The sequence below is a fragment of the Mesoplodon bidens genome (genome assembly GCF_964165515.1).
Source record: "Mesoplodon bidens genome assembly, contig: HAP1_SCAFFOLD_976, whole genome shotgun sequence".
NCBI lineage: Eukaryota > Metazoa > Chordata > Mammalia > Artiodactyla > Ziphiidae > Mesoplodon > Mesoplodon bidens.
The window spans coordinates 15,301-27,936 of record NW_027672431.1 but is presented as its reverse complement, the minus strand read 5'-3'; positions in this window follow the sequence as shown (position 1 = coordinate 27,936).

Sequence of the window (12,636 nt, the reverse complement as noted above, 5' to 3'; positions counted from 1 at the left end):
AAGTCCAGTTGCGCTGTTGTCACCTCTTTGTTTATTGAGATTATTATTTACTTGCATTAAAATGTACCAATTTCAAAGGTACAGTTTGATTAATTTTGGTAATTGTATACCAGGTGTAACCACCACCACGACCCAGATATAGCAAAGTTACTTAACTTTTAAAAGTTTTCCATCCCAATTTGCCCCAATTCAGTTTTGAGACACTTTATTGAGTTTTACTGCTTTCTCTAACATCGACTCTCCGGGTGATTTAGGAAAGTCACTTTACCTCTCTGGATGTGTTTTTGCTTTTATAACATGAAAAATGCCAGAACAGATATGTTACCAAGGGCCCTTGCAATACTTTCAGAAAATGAGGGGGTAGGGTAAGGGCGGGAATCTCAGCCTTGCGTCCTCATTCTTCACACAGCACACGCATGTGGCAGATCCTAGTGGGAAAAGCCTGTGGTCGCATCAGAGAGAATTAGGTTTCCATCTCCTCTCTTGCTAGTGTGTGTGTAACCTTTTGTAAGCATCAGCTTTCTCATCTCCAATATCAGGCTTATTAACGAGGCCTATTTGTTTACTGTTGTGAGGATGAATTGAGATGCACCGGCAGCCTTAAATGTTAGTTGGTATTTGTATTATGGCATAATAGAAAGGCACTGCATTCAACCATCTCAGTTACTACACGTTTATGCAGGCTAATTCTCACAGCCAAAACAGACGCACAAAGTACACCCACCCATTTACCCACCTGGGGAAGCCCGAAGCCTCCCTTGCCTGCCTGCCTGCCTTACGGGGCTCAGAGAAAAGCTGCGCATGCGTGCGCGTGCTTCCAAAGCGCCTCGCTAGGGGGCGGAATGGGAAACAGGAGGTTCTAACGCCTGTCGTACAAGCGCGACGTAAAGCGGGTCTGCTTTATGGCACCCTGCTTCCGCCGTAAAGCGCCGTTGGCAATCCCGCGTGAGTTGGTTGAGGAGACGACTGCCAGGTGAAAAACGCGATTCTTGGAGGTTGGCTGACTTGACGTCTTCCCCATGGGCAAACGCGGGAGCCGGAGCCGGAGCCGGAGCCAGAGCCAGCTGCTCAACTCCCTAACTAAAAGGCAGAAGAAGCATCTAAGGGATTTCGGCGAGGAGCATCCCTTCTATGACAGGTATGGAGAGGCGAGGCTGGGACCGGCGCTACCGGCGTCCTTTCCCGGTGGGAGCCCGCGTGTCCCCGCGTTTGGTCCGCCGGTGCCCCGGGGGTAGTGACAGGGCAGCTCCCGCCGCGTGCCACGCTGCCCCGGCGCCGGCCTAGCTCGCCCGGGGATCCTGGCGGCTTCCCGCCTGAGGTGGGGTTCTTCGCCGGTCTTCCTACCCTTTGTTGAGCCTGTAGTTTTATGCTAGACGGCACGCCTCCTGTGTGGCGACTGGGCAGAGGTTTTATAAGCTTGTGTTCGTTTTCTATGTTTTTAAAGAATTGCTTGGGGGCTTCCCTGGTGGCGCAGTGGTTAAGAATCCGCCTGCCAAGGGAGGGGACAGGGGTTCCAGCCCTGGTCCGGGAAGATCCCACATGCCGCGGTGCAAGTAAGCCCGTGCGCCACAACTATTGAGCCTGCACTCTAGAGCCAGCGAGCCACAACTACTGAGCCAGGGTGGTGCAACTACTGATGCCCGCGAGCCTAGAGCCCCTGCTCCGCAACAAGAGAAGCCACCTGTCGCCGCAACTAGAGAAAGCCCGGGCGCAGCAACGAAGACCCATAGCAGGCCAAAATAAATAAATTAAAGAAGTTAAAAAAAATAAAAAAAGAATTGCTTGGGACCCTCGACATCACCTATCTATTCAATGACCATGAGGAAACTAATGTTTGGGTAGTTGTGGGTTCCTCTCTAAGTGTCCAGACTCTCAGTTATGATCTTAGTGCTCATCCCACCCCTTTGGGCTGCTTTATCAACAGTTAGAGGGATAGTCTACTTAAGAAATTTGCTAGAAAAGGTGAACCACGAGGGCTTTTTTTTTTTTTTTTTTTTTTTTTTTGTGGCTGTATGTGGGCCTCTCACTGTTGTGGCCTCTCCCCTTGTGGAGCACAGGCTCCGGACGCCAGGCTCAGCGGCCATGGCTCACGGGCCCAGCCGCTCCACAGCATGTGGGATCTTCCCGAACCGGGGCACGAACCCGTGTCCCCTGCATCGGCAGGCGGACTCTCAACCACTGCGCCACCAGGGAAGCCCCACGAGGGCTTTTATTTGCCAAAATTTCCCATCTTTTGGATGAGAGCCTGTTACTGTGTGACTGTAGTATTTGTCATGTGGTCTTGTTAGACTTTTTCATTCGTCTCTTATTTATTTGGCATATCCTTCCAAAACCTGTCCAAATGCATATGGAGTTTTTACGTGACAATAGATATAATGTATTTATAACGGTATAGTCTGCCATGTTCATTTAAAGTTGTATCATTAGACTTTTCCTAATTGCTACCTACTGTAGTTAAAGTTTAACATTGCCTGTTTCTTCTCAGGGTTTCCAGAAAGGAAGCAAAACCACAGACTTGTCAACTGGTAATGCTTTATACCTTCTTTATGATAGTAGATTCTGGACTGTTACTTTTAAGATTATATATGGTAATAAAGTTTGGCTACATTTCCACTCTCTTTGATTTTAGATGTAAGCTATACTTTAGTAATATTGCTTAGTTTTAAGTGCAGATGTCTGTTAAAATGCCATTGTGATAACTAATATAGTATAGAGTATGAAACTGTCCTGAGAGATTAGCCTGTTAGAACCTGTTAAGGAGGCTTACCAGAGGGCTCTTGGTGAATCCTAAGAGGGAATGTCATGTTTGCTTAACATAAAATAGAGTGCAAAATCATCAAAGGTCTTATTTCATTACCACAGACTCAGAAATAAAGTACACTTTTTTGTTGTAAGTTTTCCTGTTGCTCCTTTAAAGGTGCCAAATGTCTGACACATAGGTTAGATCGCCTTATAACCTAAAGCTCCGTGTGTTTAGTTTGCTGTCTTCCCATGTGGAACATGAGCAGTTCAAAGAAGAGGAAGCGCTTCTAGAATCATAGCTAGATTAGCTGTTTGAAACAAATTTGGTGCTCGGTCTGGTTGAATAGATAGGACTGCATATTTGCAGAAAAGCTAGTTTTTATCTAGAAAAGTCTGAACTTGGTTCCACTGTGGACCTGATGATAGTCGTGGGGTAGCAACAAGAACAGTATAATTTTTGTTTTTAAAATCCCCATTTTCCTTTTAGTCAGAGAGTTTATAGATACTTCAAGTTCTGAAAGTGAAGCATAGAGTGAACCAGAACAAGTTTCTGGTTACAACAGACTACTTGCCACATTAAAGGATGTCTCCAAGGAAGATGAGGAGGAGGAAGAGGAAGAAGACAGTGTTCTAGATGAGACAGAAATGAATCTTGAAGATGGCGAGAGTGACGTCATTGTGGAGGAAGAGCTGGCAGTGGAGTCCACTGACATGCAGAAGAGTGAGTGTCTCTGATGTGGGTTTATCATCTTTGCAGGGACCACAGACAGATTGCCCCAGGGGCAGGGTGCCTTGTACCACAGAGCTGGGTGAAAGCACATGGATTCAAAGCAGAGATTCTTAACATTGTTGGGCTCTGTGATATCTTCAAGAATCTGATGAAAACACAGGACCCTGTGGCCATAAAAATGCAGAAATGACATTTTTGCTTATGATTTCCAGGATTTCATCAATCCTACTTCAAATTCCCCTGATTGAGAGGAAAGGGAACATAATTCTGTTTTTGTAATGGTCTCAATTTATGAAAGAGATGATTGTTCCTGCCTTAGAGGAACCAAGTTTAATGGAAGATAGACATAAAATACACAAAACTTTTCAAGCATCCAATCTGAATGGAACCGATAAATATAAGGTGTTAAAGAGATGCAAAGTGGTCACATGCTGCCAGGGTGAATGAGGGGAGGCTTCAGAGAAGAGCTGGGACTGAAAGCTGAAAGGAACTCTGTCTCACTCAGACATCTAGGTGACTATTTTTTTTTTTTAATTATTATTAATTAATTTATTTTTGGCTGCATTGTGTCTTTGTTGCAGTGCGCCGGCTTCTCACTGTGGTGGCTTCTCTTGTTGTGGAGCATGGGCTCTAGGCACGTGGGCTTCGGTAGTTGTGGCACACGGGCTCAGTAGTTGTGGCTCACGGGCTCTAGAGCACAGGCTCTGTAGTTGTGGCGCACGGGCATAGTTGCTCGGCGGCATGTGGGATCTTCCCAGACTAGGGCTTGAAACCACGTCCCCTGCATTAGCAGGCGAATTCTTAACCACTGTGCCACCAGGGAAGTCCCCATAGGTGACTTTTTAATTTAACTTTAAAATCAACTTTATTGAAGTATGAATTACATTCAACGAGGTGTACCCGTTTTAAGCATGTAATTTGATAAGTCTTGACAAATGTGTATATCTCTATTGTCGTCGCCAAAGTCAAGATACAGAACACTTCCAATACCTGCAAAAAGTTCCTTCTTGTCCTTTTGCAGTCAGTTTCCCAGGCCTGGCATCAGGCAACCACTGACATGCTTTCTTTCACTATGTATTAGTGTTTCCTATTCTAGAAATTCATATGAATGGAAGCATACAACAAGTACCCTTTTGCACGTGGCTTCTTTGGCTCCTCATGTTGTTGTGACTCATCCGTGTAGCTCATATTAGTAATTCATTTCTTTTTATTACTGGAATAGTAGTCCATTGTCTGAATATATCTGGGTAACTTTTTATATTCTATTATCTTAATGCCTCCTTGCCTTACTGTATTTTTTTCTATACTTTGAGGTGTCACACACCATTCTTAGTATTTTCATTCATCACTTGGACTCGGATAAAAAAATCGTCGCCTCAGACTTAGGGATTGTTTTAATTTTGTTGGTTTTCCAGTTTTCTTTCATGTTTTAGGTTTTTAAAAATGAAAAGTTTGGCTTTTTAAATTATAAAAGTAATATATATTTACTGTAAAAATTTAAGAGGGTAATATAGTTAACGTATATCTCCTCCACCGTGGGATGAACACCTTTAACATTTTATAGAACCTTCCAGACTACTTTTTTATGGATATATGAGTGAATATATGTTTGTGTGTATGTGCATAATGGCCTCATACATTTCTGTAAGTTACTTTTTTCTTTAATAATATAACGTGTGTAACTGTGGGTTACTGCCGCTAGAACCCTGGTGTCCAAACTCCCAGGCCAAATCTCCTTCTACTACATTACACTACCATGGGGAGGTTTAAAAAAGAAAGGGCAAGTATGAAGGGTGATGTTTCCATAAATTAAATCAACTTGAAAAGGCGCATTTGGAGAGTCAGAGAGTACTGATATTGTTAGAAAGAAGAAAGGTTTAAAAGCTGGTTAAATCTCATTCAAAAAAAAATCCATATGTACCACATTGTAAAAAAGAGAAGGAAGACGGCGTTCATGATTACTGGGCTGGCAGGGTAGGGGACAGTTGCATGCTGGGGGTGGCTCTCGTACTGGCTCTTCCACTCTTCACACTTGTGCTCGGCCAGGGCCAGGGACCTCTGAGGGAGATCAGAGGAGAGGGTGGTGCCTTGGGGGTTCCAGGGGGTTGTGCAGCTGGCTCCCTTGCCACCCAGACTGCCCCAGGGTTCCCAGCCCCAAGGATTATGGAGCATCCCCACACCTGTTTGCTCTGCAGTTGCTGTTGTGCACGCATTTTCTCCTCCAGCACTTTCTGCAGTGTCTCCTTGGCCTTCTGCTCATAGCTGTTTTTCTGGTCTTCCATCCGTAATAGCAACTTATTCATTCCCCAAGAAGTGTATATCTGTAAATTTGAGGCAATTCAACAAATACACATTGACCAACTGTGTGCTAAAGCCTGAGCAGGGATACAGAAATGAAAAGAAATTGGTCCTTGCCCACAGGGCAGAGATGTCAGTAATCTGGTGGACCTTCTTCCAGGCTGGAGGCAGGCAGGGAGAGTCCCTCAGGTGATGTGAGAGGTGAGTGGGGATAAAAAACTGCCCTGGGCATGCTGGGCCTTCTCCCCTAGGCCTTCCACAGGCATTTGAACTCCGACATTTCCAAAGGGAAATCATCTTTCTAAACCTGCTCCTATCTCAGTGGCCAGCATCACCCCCCACCCAGTCTCCCAAACCCTAAACCAGGGAATCATCCTTGATTTCTCTCTCACCTTCTTCAAGGACTCAGTTCCTCATCAAGCTCTGTCAACTCAGCGTCTTTAACGGCTCCTTCGTTACCTGTATCCTCTATCCCTACCGCCACCTCCTTAGTTCAGACCCTAGTGACACTATTATATGGATTATATAGAGACTATGTATTATCTTCATGCCTTGCCTCCCTTCAAACCCTTTTCAGTCCTGCAGCTAGAGGGTTCTTTCTAAAACTTAAATCTGATCCCATCACAACCTGCTTAAATCTCTCAGTGGTTCTCGGTGTTCTAAGAATCAGGTCCAAACTCCTTGGCATGGTTCCTACTTACAAGCCCAGACTTGCATCTCATGCTGCCTCCACGCAAGCTGAACTGCTTGTAGGTCCCCTAAGCACTGTGCTTTTCAGCCTCTGCCTTTGCCCATAAAGCTTCTTCTGCTTAGAGTATCTTGACCCACGCTTCTCACCTGGTTAATTTCTACCCATGTTCAAGATTCAGCCCTAGAATCATAAATTCTGATAAACTTGGCCAACCATACCTACCCCCCGACTCTTTATGGATTAGGCAGTTTTACTGGTGTTCACATAGTATCTATATTTCTGATCTATTGACTCATCTGTCTCCTTTAAGGGATTGTAAACTCCTTTGAGGCAGGGAGCATTTTTATTTTTGTATTTTTTTTGTATTTTATTTATTTATTTATTTATTTATTTATTTTTTATTAGTTTCTGCTTTATAACAAAGTGAATCAGTTATACATATACATCTGTTCCCACATCCCTTCCCTCATGCATCTCCCTCCCTCCCACCCTCCCCATCCCACCCCTCCAGGCGGTCACAAAGCACCGAGCTGATCTCCCTGTGCTCTGTGGCTGCTTCCCACTATCTATCTACCTTACGTTTGGTAGTGTATATATGTCCATGCCTCTCTTTCGCTTTGTCACAGCTTACCCTTCCCCTCCCCATATCCTCAAGTCCATTCTCAAGTAGGTCTGTGTCTTTATTCCCGTTTTACCCCTAGGTTCTTCATGACATTTTTATTTTTTTTTAATTCCGTATATATGTGTTAGCATACGGTATTTGTCTTTGTCTTTCTGACTTACTTCACACTGTATGACAGACTCTAGGTCTATCCACCTCATTAAAAATAGCTCAGTTTCGTTTCTTTTTATGGCTGAGTAATATTCTGTTGTATATATGTGCCACATCTTCTTTATCCATTCATCCGATGATGGACACTTAGGTTGTTTCCATCTGCGGGCTATTGTGAATAGAGCTGCAATGAACATTTTGGTACATGTCTCTTTTTGAATTATGGTTTTCTCAGGGTATATGCCTAGTAGTGGGATTGCTGGGTCATATGGTAGTTCTATTTTTAGTTTTTTAAGGAACCTCCATACTGTTCTCCATAGTGGCTGTACCAATTCACATTCCCACCAGCAGTGCAAGAGTGTTCCCTTTTCTCCACACCCTCTCCAGCATTTATTGTTTCTAGATTTCTTGATGATGGCCATTCTGACTGGTGTGAGATGATATCTCATTGTAGTTTTGATTTGCATTTCTCTAATGATTAATGATGTTGAGCATTCTTTCATGTGTTCGTTGGCAGTCTGTATATCTTCTTTGGAGAAATGCCTATTTAAGTCTTCTGCCCATTTTTGGATTGGGTTGTTTGTTTTTTTGCTATTGAGCTGCATGAGCTGTTTATAAATTTTGGAGATTAATCCTTTGTCAGTTGCTTCATTTGCAAATATTTTCTCCCATTCTGAGGGTTGTCTTTTGGTCTTGTTTATGGTTTCCTTTGCTGTGCAAAAGATTTGAAGTTTCATTAGGTCCCTTTTGTTTATCTTTGTTTTTATTTCCATTTCTCTAGGAGGTGGGTCCAAAAGGATCTTGCTCTGATTTATGTCATAGAGTGTTCTGCCTATGTTTTCCTCTAAGAGTTTGATAGTTTCTGGCCTTATATTTAGGTCTTTAATCCATTTTGAGCTTATTTTTGTGTATGGTGTTAGGGAATGATCTAATCTCATACTTCTACATGTCCCTGTCCAGTTTTCCCAGCACCACTTATTGAAGAGGCTTTCCTTTCTCCACTGTACATTCCTGCCTCCTTTATCAAAAATAAGTTGAGCATATGTGCGTGGGTTTACCTCTGGGCTTTCTATCCTGTTCCATTGATCTATCTTTCTGTTTTTGTGCCAGTACCACACTGTCTTGATTACTGTAGCTTTGTAGTATAGTCTGAAGAGGGAGCATTTTTAAAAAAATAAAATTATTTTTGTAGGCTTGGGGATCTGAATAATATTCAGTAAAGTCAAGTTTTAAAAATTAATACATTTGTATTTTTAGAATTTCTCCTGGCTTCAAGGTCAAAAAGAAAAAGACACAAAAGCAGCTTTGCAAATTCCCTGGGGGTCTTGCCTTTCCAGTGCTTTTCATTTTTACGCCGTGTGATTTTTGGGAAAGCAGGAGCCTCTTACTGTCGCTTCTGGGTTACCCAACTGGGTAAGAGATAGTCTAGATAATGCAGATTTAGAGTTCAATATCAAATCATTTCCATTTAGCTTTGGAGTCATCTGAAAATTTGGATTTAAAGGTTGAGTGGGTCTTATGTTCTTGGAATTGTCATTAGAAACCAGATACAGGAGTTACTGGTTGAGATCATACATGGTTATGTCCAGGTTATTGGACTTAACCATGCTGGTCACTGACCAGCTTTATCCCCCTTTGAAAACGAGTAGACTGGCATTCTGGATTATATGTCAGTCTCTTACGAGCTTGGTTGGCATTACTGAAAAAATAAAAGTTGTGGATCCACAAACACATAGACTCTATAGGCTATGTTCCGCTGCAGAATTCTAACTACATGGCCACCTTATCTTCCTAACATCAAGTGGGAGCAGTCTGGCCAGTCCATCTCGTTCTCTTGATCTTGAGTCCTCTGCAAAAGACATCCCCCTTTTCTGCACCAGCACATACGTCACAGCCCTGAAGAAAGTGTAGACATCTGAGATACGTTAACAGTGGGGGAGGGCTGATATCCCGTGAACAGACACATAAATGCCTGTTAGACCTGGAAATTGAAAACCAGAGAGGCGGGGCCACACTGGTTTTGGCCCAGGCCACCAGCCACTGGTGTTCCCAGCAAAATGTTCCCAGTGTGGGAGTTTGAGGAAGCAGGGAAAGGCAGGTGGTATGAGTTTATTAGGACTTGAGGCCCTCAGCCTCGCACTGAGGCCAGCTGAACCCCCAGAGCGTGCTTCCTGCCCTCCTATGGGCTGCTACTCCTAAAGGTACTTGGTTTCAACAGTTATTTGTGCATCAGATTAAAGACTGAAGGGAGAGGGAACAGCAAGCCTAAATTCTTCATATCATACGCCACCTCCCTTTCTCTTCTTATTATATAAGCAATTCATGTGAAAAACAAATAAGGCAAGCAAAACAAAACAAAATTACCTGAAGTCTTGCTATCCAAAAGTTACCATTAGTATTTTGGTGTATACTTGTTCCAGATTTTTCTTTATTTTCAACCCTTCATTAAGGCCATTGTAGTCTTGAGAGATGATGCTGGCACAAGCACTTGAGATGAGGCTCCTCTTTTTAAAATACTGTATTTGCATTTGGCTTAGTTTCTCTCAGGCCCTGCCTTGCCTGGTCCCCAACATGGTGTTTTCTGCTGCAGTCTCTGTAAATTGGAGTTGGGGTGATGGGGCGGTCAGGCAGGGCTGTGTGTATCTGTGTCTGTACGAGGGAGGGCGGGCACACTTTCCAGTGTTTCTGGGCAACAAGCAGGCACTCACTGCAGTTTCCTATCCCTCAGGCCTGGGCTGTGGAGACAGGGGAAGTACCAGGAAGGGGTGGACGACCCCGACCCAGCTAAATGGAAGGCCCAGCTCCGCTGTGCGCTCAACAAGAGCAGGGAATTCAACCTGATGTACGACGGCACCAAGGAGGTGCCCATGAACCCAGTGAAGATATATCAAGTGTGTGACATCTCCCAGCCCCAGGGCTCTATCATTAACCCAGGTGAGGCCCCAGCTGCTGGGGAGAAGGTGGACAGTGTGCCAGGTTCCGGGCTGGACCCTAAAAGCGATAGTCGACTTGAAAGTCGCCTCGCTTACAAAGTTGAAGACTGGTAAATAAAGCAAGAAATGCTGTCCCTAGAAAGAACCCAGAGAACAAAAGATACAAACTCAGCACAGTCTTCCTGCCCACCCAGTGGAACAGTAAAGCATTAGAAAGAAGAGGGGGTATTGAGTTCTATAAAAAATAACTTCTCTTGGGACTCAACACTGAGAAGAGAGGCCAGGTAGTTTAGAAGAAGGAGGGCTTAAAACTTAGAAGGTCTGAGTTATAAACCTCGGTCTTTCCATTTCACTACTTGTGGGACATTGAATCAAGTCATTCAACGTTTTGAGCCTCAGCTTCTTCCACTATAAAATCTGGGTTCTCATCTTTCCTGCGTATTTCAAAGGCTGTTGTAAGAATCAATTGCCATGACATTATGAAGGCTATTAAGTTCTCTTTATAAATGATGGGTAAGTGATCATTTAATTTGTATGGTATTTTTCCTAGGAGAATACCACCTGATCCCTATATTTACTCAATGTTTAGCCAGTTCCGACTAAGAGCCAGATAATTTAGACTTGACCTCCAGTGAATCTAGTGAGGCTCTGCCATGAGGGAAGGGTCTGTCTTCACAGTAAGCTTACAAAGGAGAGAAGCCGTGCTCCTTGGGTCCTTAGAAGGGATGCGAATGTGTAGAAAGGGGTTTAGAGTAGGAATTAAAAGGTTTCTAGGAGAGGGGAGTAGGGTCTGCAGCTCCTGGATAGGGGAGGGGATGAGAGCTTGCACTGGGGCTCCGTAGGAGGAGCTGGGAGTGGGGTGAACACCCTTGGTTCCCACTCTTTGGCATTGAGGGTGCACACTGAACCCAAGGAACCTCTGTGCTGGCAGTGCCTAGCTTGAACAGTGGGTCAGCTGCAGGGATGACAGTGCAACGTGAGCGCCTCACTTTTGACCTTTGTGTGTGTGTGTGTGTGTGTGTTTCTCGGGTAGGATCCACTGGATCTGCTCCTTGGGATGAGAAAGATAATGGTGTGGATGAAGAAGATGAGGAAGATGAGCTGGACCAGTCACAGCACCACGTTCCCATCCAGGACACCTTCCCCTTCCTGAACATCAATGGTGAGTGGGGTTGGGGGTGGGACAGAGGCATGGAGAGGATGTAAGGGGCTTTGATTTTGCAACCGTTGACACCATATCCACCATTGCACTGGGAGCAGCGACCAGGCCCTGGGGCCAGGCTGCCAGTCTGTTAGCAAGTAGGAGTCATAGGCAAAGGCACTCCGTAGGCATAGTTATCCCAGTGGGGTGGCTTCTAGGCAGAGAGAGCATCTTCTGAATCTTATGTGATAATTCAGAGAAATTAAAAAATGAAATTCATTCTCAATCCCGCATACAAATACACAAGCTGTTACAAATTTTGCTGATTTCCTTCAGGCCAAGTGCAGGGATCCTTTTCGTGAATTGTAGGCAAACTCTTCTGCTATTTCCCTCGGTACAAATTTTCTGTCACTGCCTTAACAGCCTCTGCTAAGGCCGTATTGTGGGAAACTTGTGGCTCTACAGCTCTTAATACTAGGCTCTGATAAAATTTCTCTACTAGAGACTTTTATCTTTTTAAAATTAATTAATTAATTAATTTATTTTTTGTGGTACGCGGGCCTCTCACTGTTGTGGCCTCTCCCATTGCGGAGCACAGGCTCCGGACGCGCAGGCTCGGTGGCCATGGTTCACAGGCCCAGCCGCTCCGCGGCATGTGGGATCTTCCCGGACCGGGGCACGAACCCGTGTCCCTTGCATCGGCAGGTGGACTCTCAACCACTGCGCCACCAGGGAAGCCCTATCCTGTGGTTTTTAAGTATCCCTGCACACTCTGCCTGTCTCTAGAGTATTAAGTCCAGTTGCGCTGTTGTCACCTCTTTGTTTATTGAGATTATTATTTACTTGCATTAAAATGTACCAATTTCAAAGGTACAGTTTGATTAATTTTGGTAATTGTATACCAGGTGTAACCACCACCACGACCCAGATATAGCAAAGTTACTTAACTTTTAAAAGTTTTCCATCCCAATTTGCCCCAATTCAGTTTTGAGACACTTTATTGAGTTTTACTGCTTTCTCTAACATCGACTCTCCGGGTGATTTAGGAAAGTCACTTTACCTCTCTGGATGTGTTTTTGCTTTTATAACATGAAAAATGCCAGAACAGATATGTTACCAAGGGCCCTTGCAATACTTTCAGAAAATGAGGGGGTAGGGTAAGGGCGGGAATCTCAGCCTTGCGTCCTCATTCTTCACACAGCACACGCATGTGGCAGATCCTAGTGGGAAAAGCCTGTGGTCGCATCAGAGAGAATTAGGTTTCCATCTCCTCTCTTGCTAGTGTGTGTGTAACCTTTTGTAAGCATCAGCTTTCTCATCTCCAATATC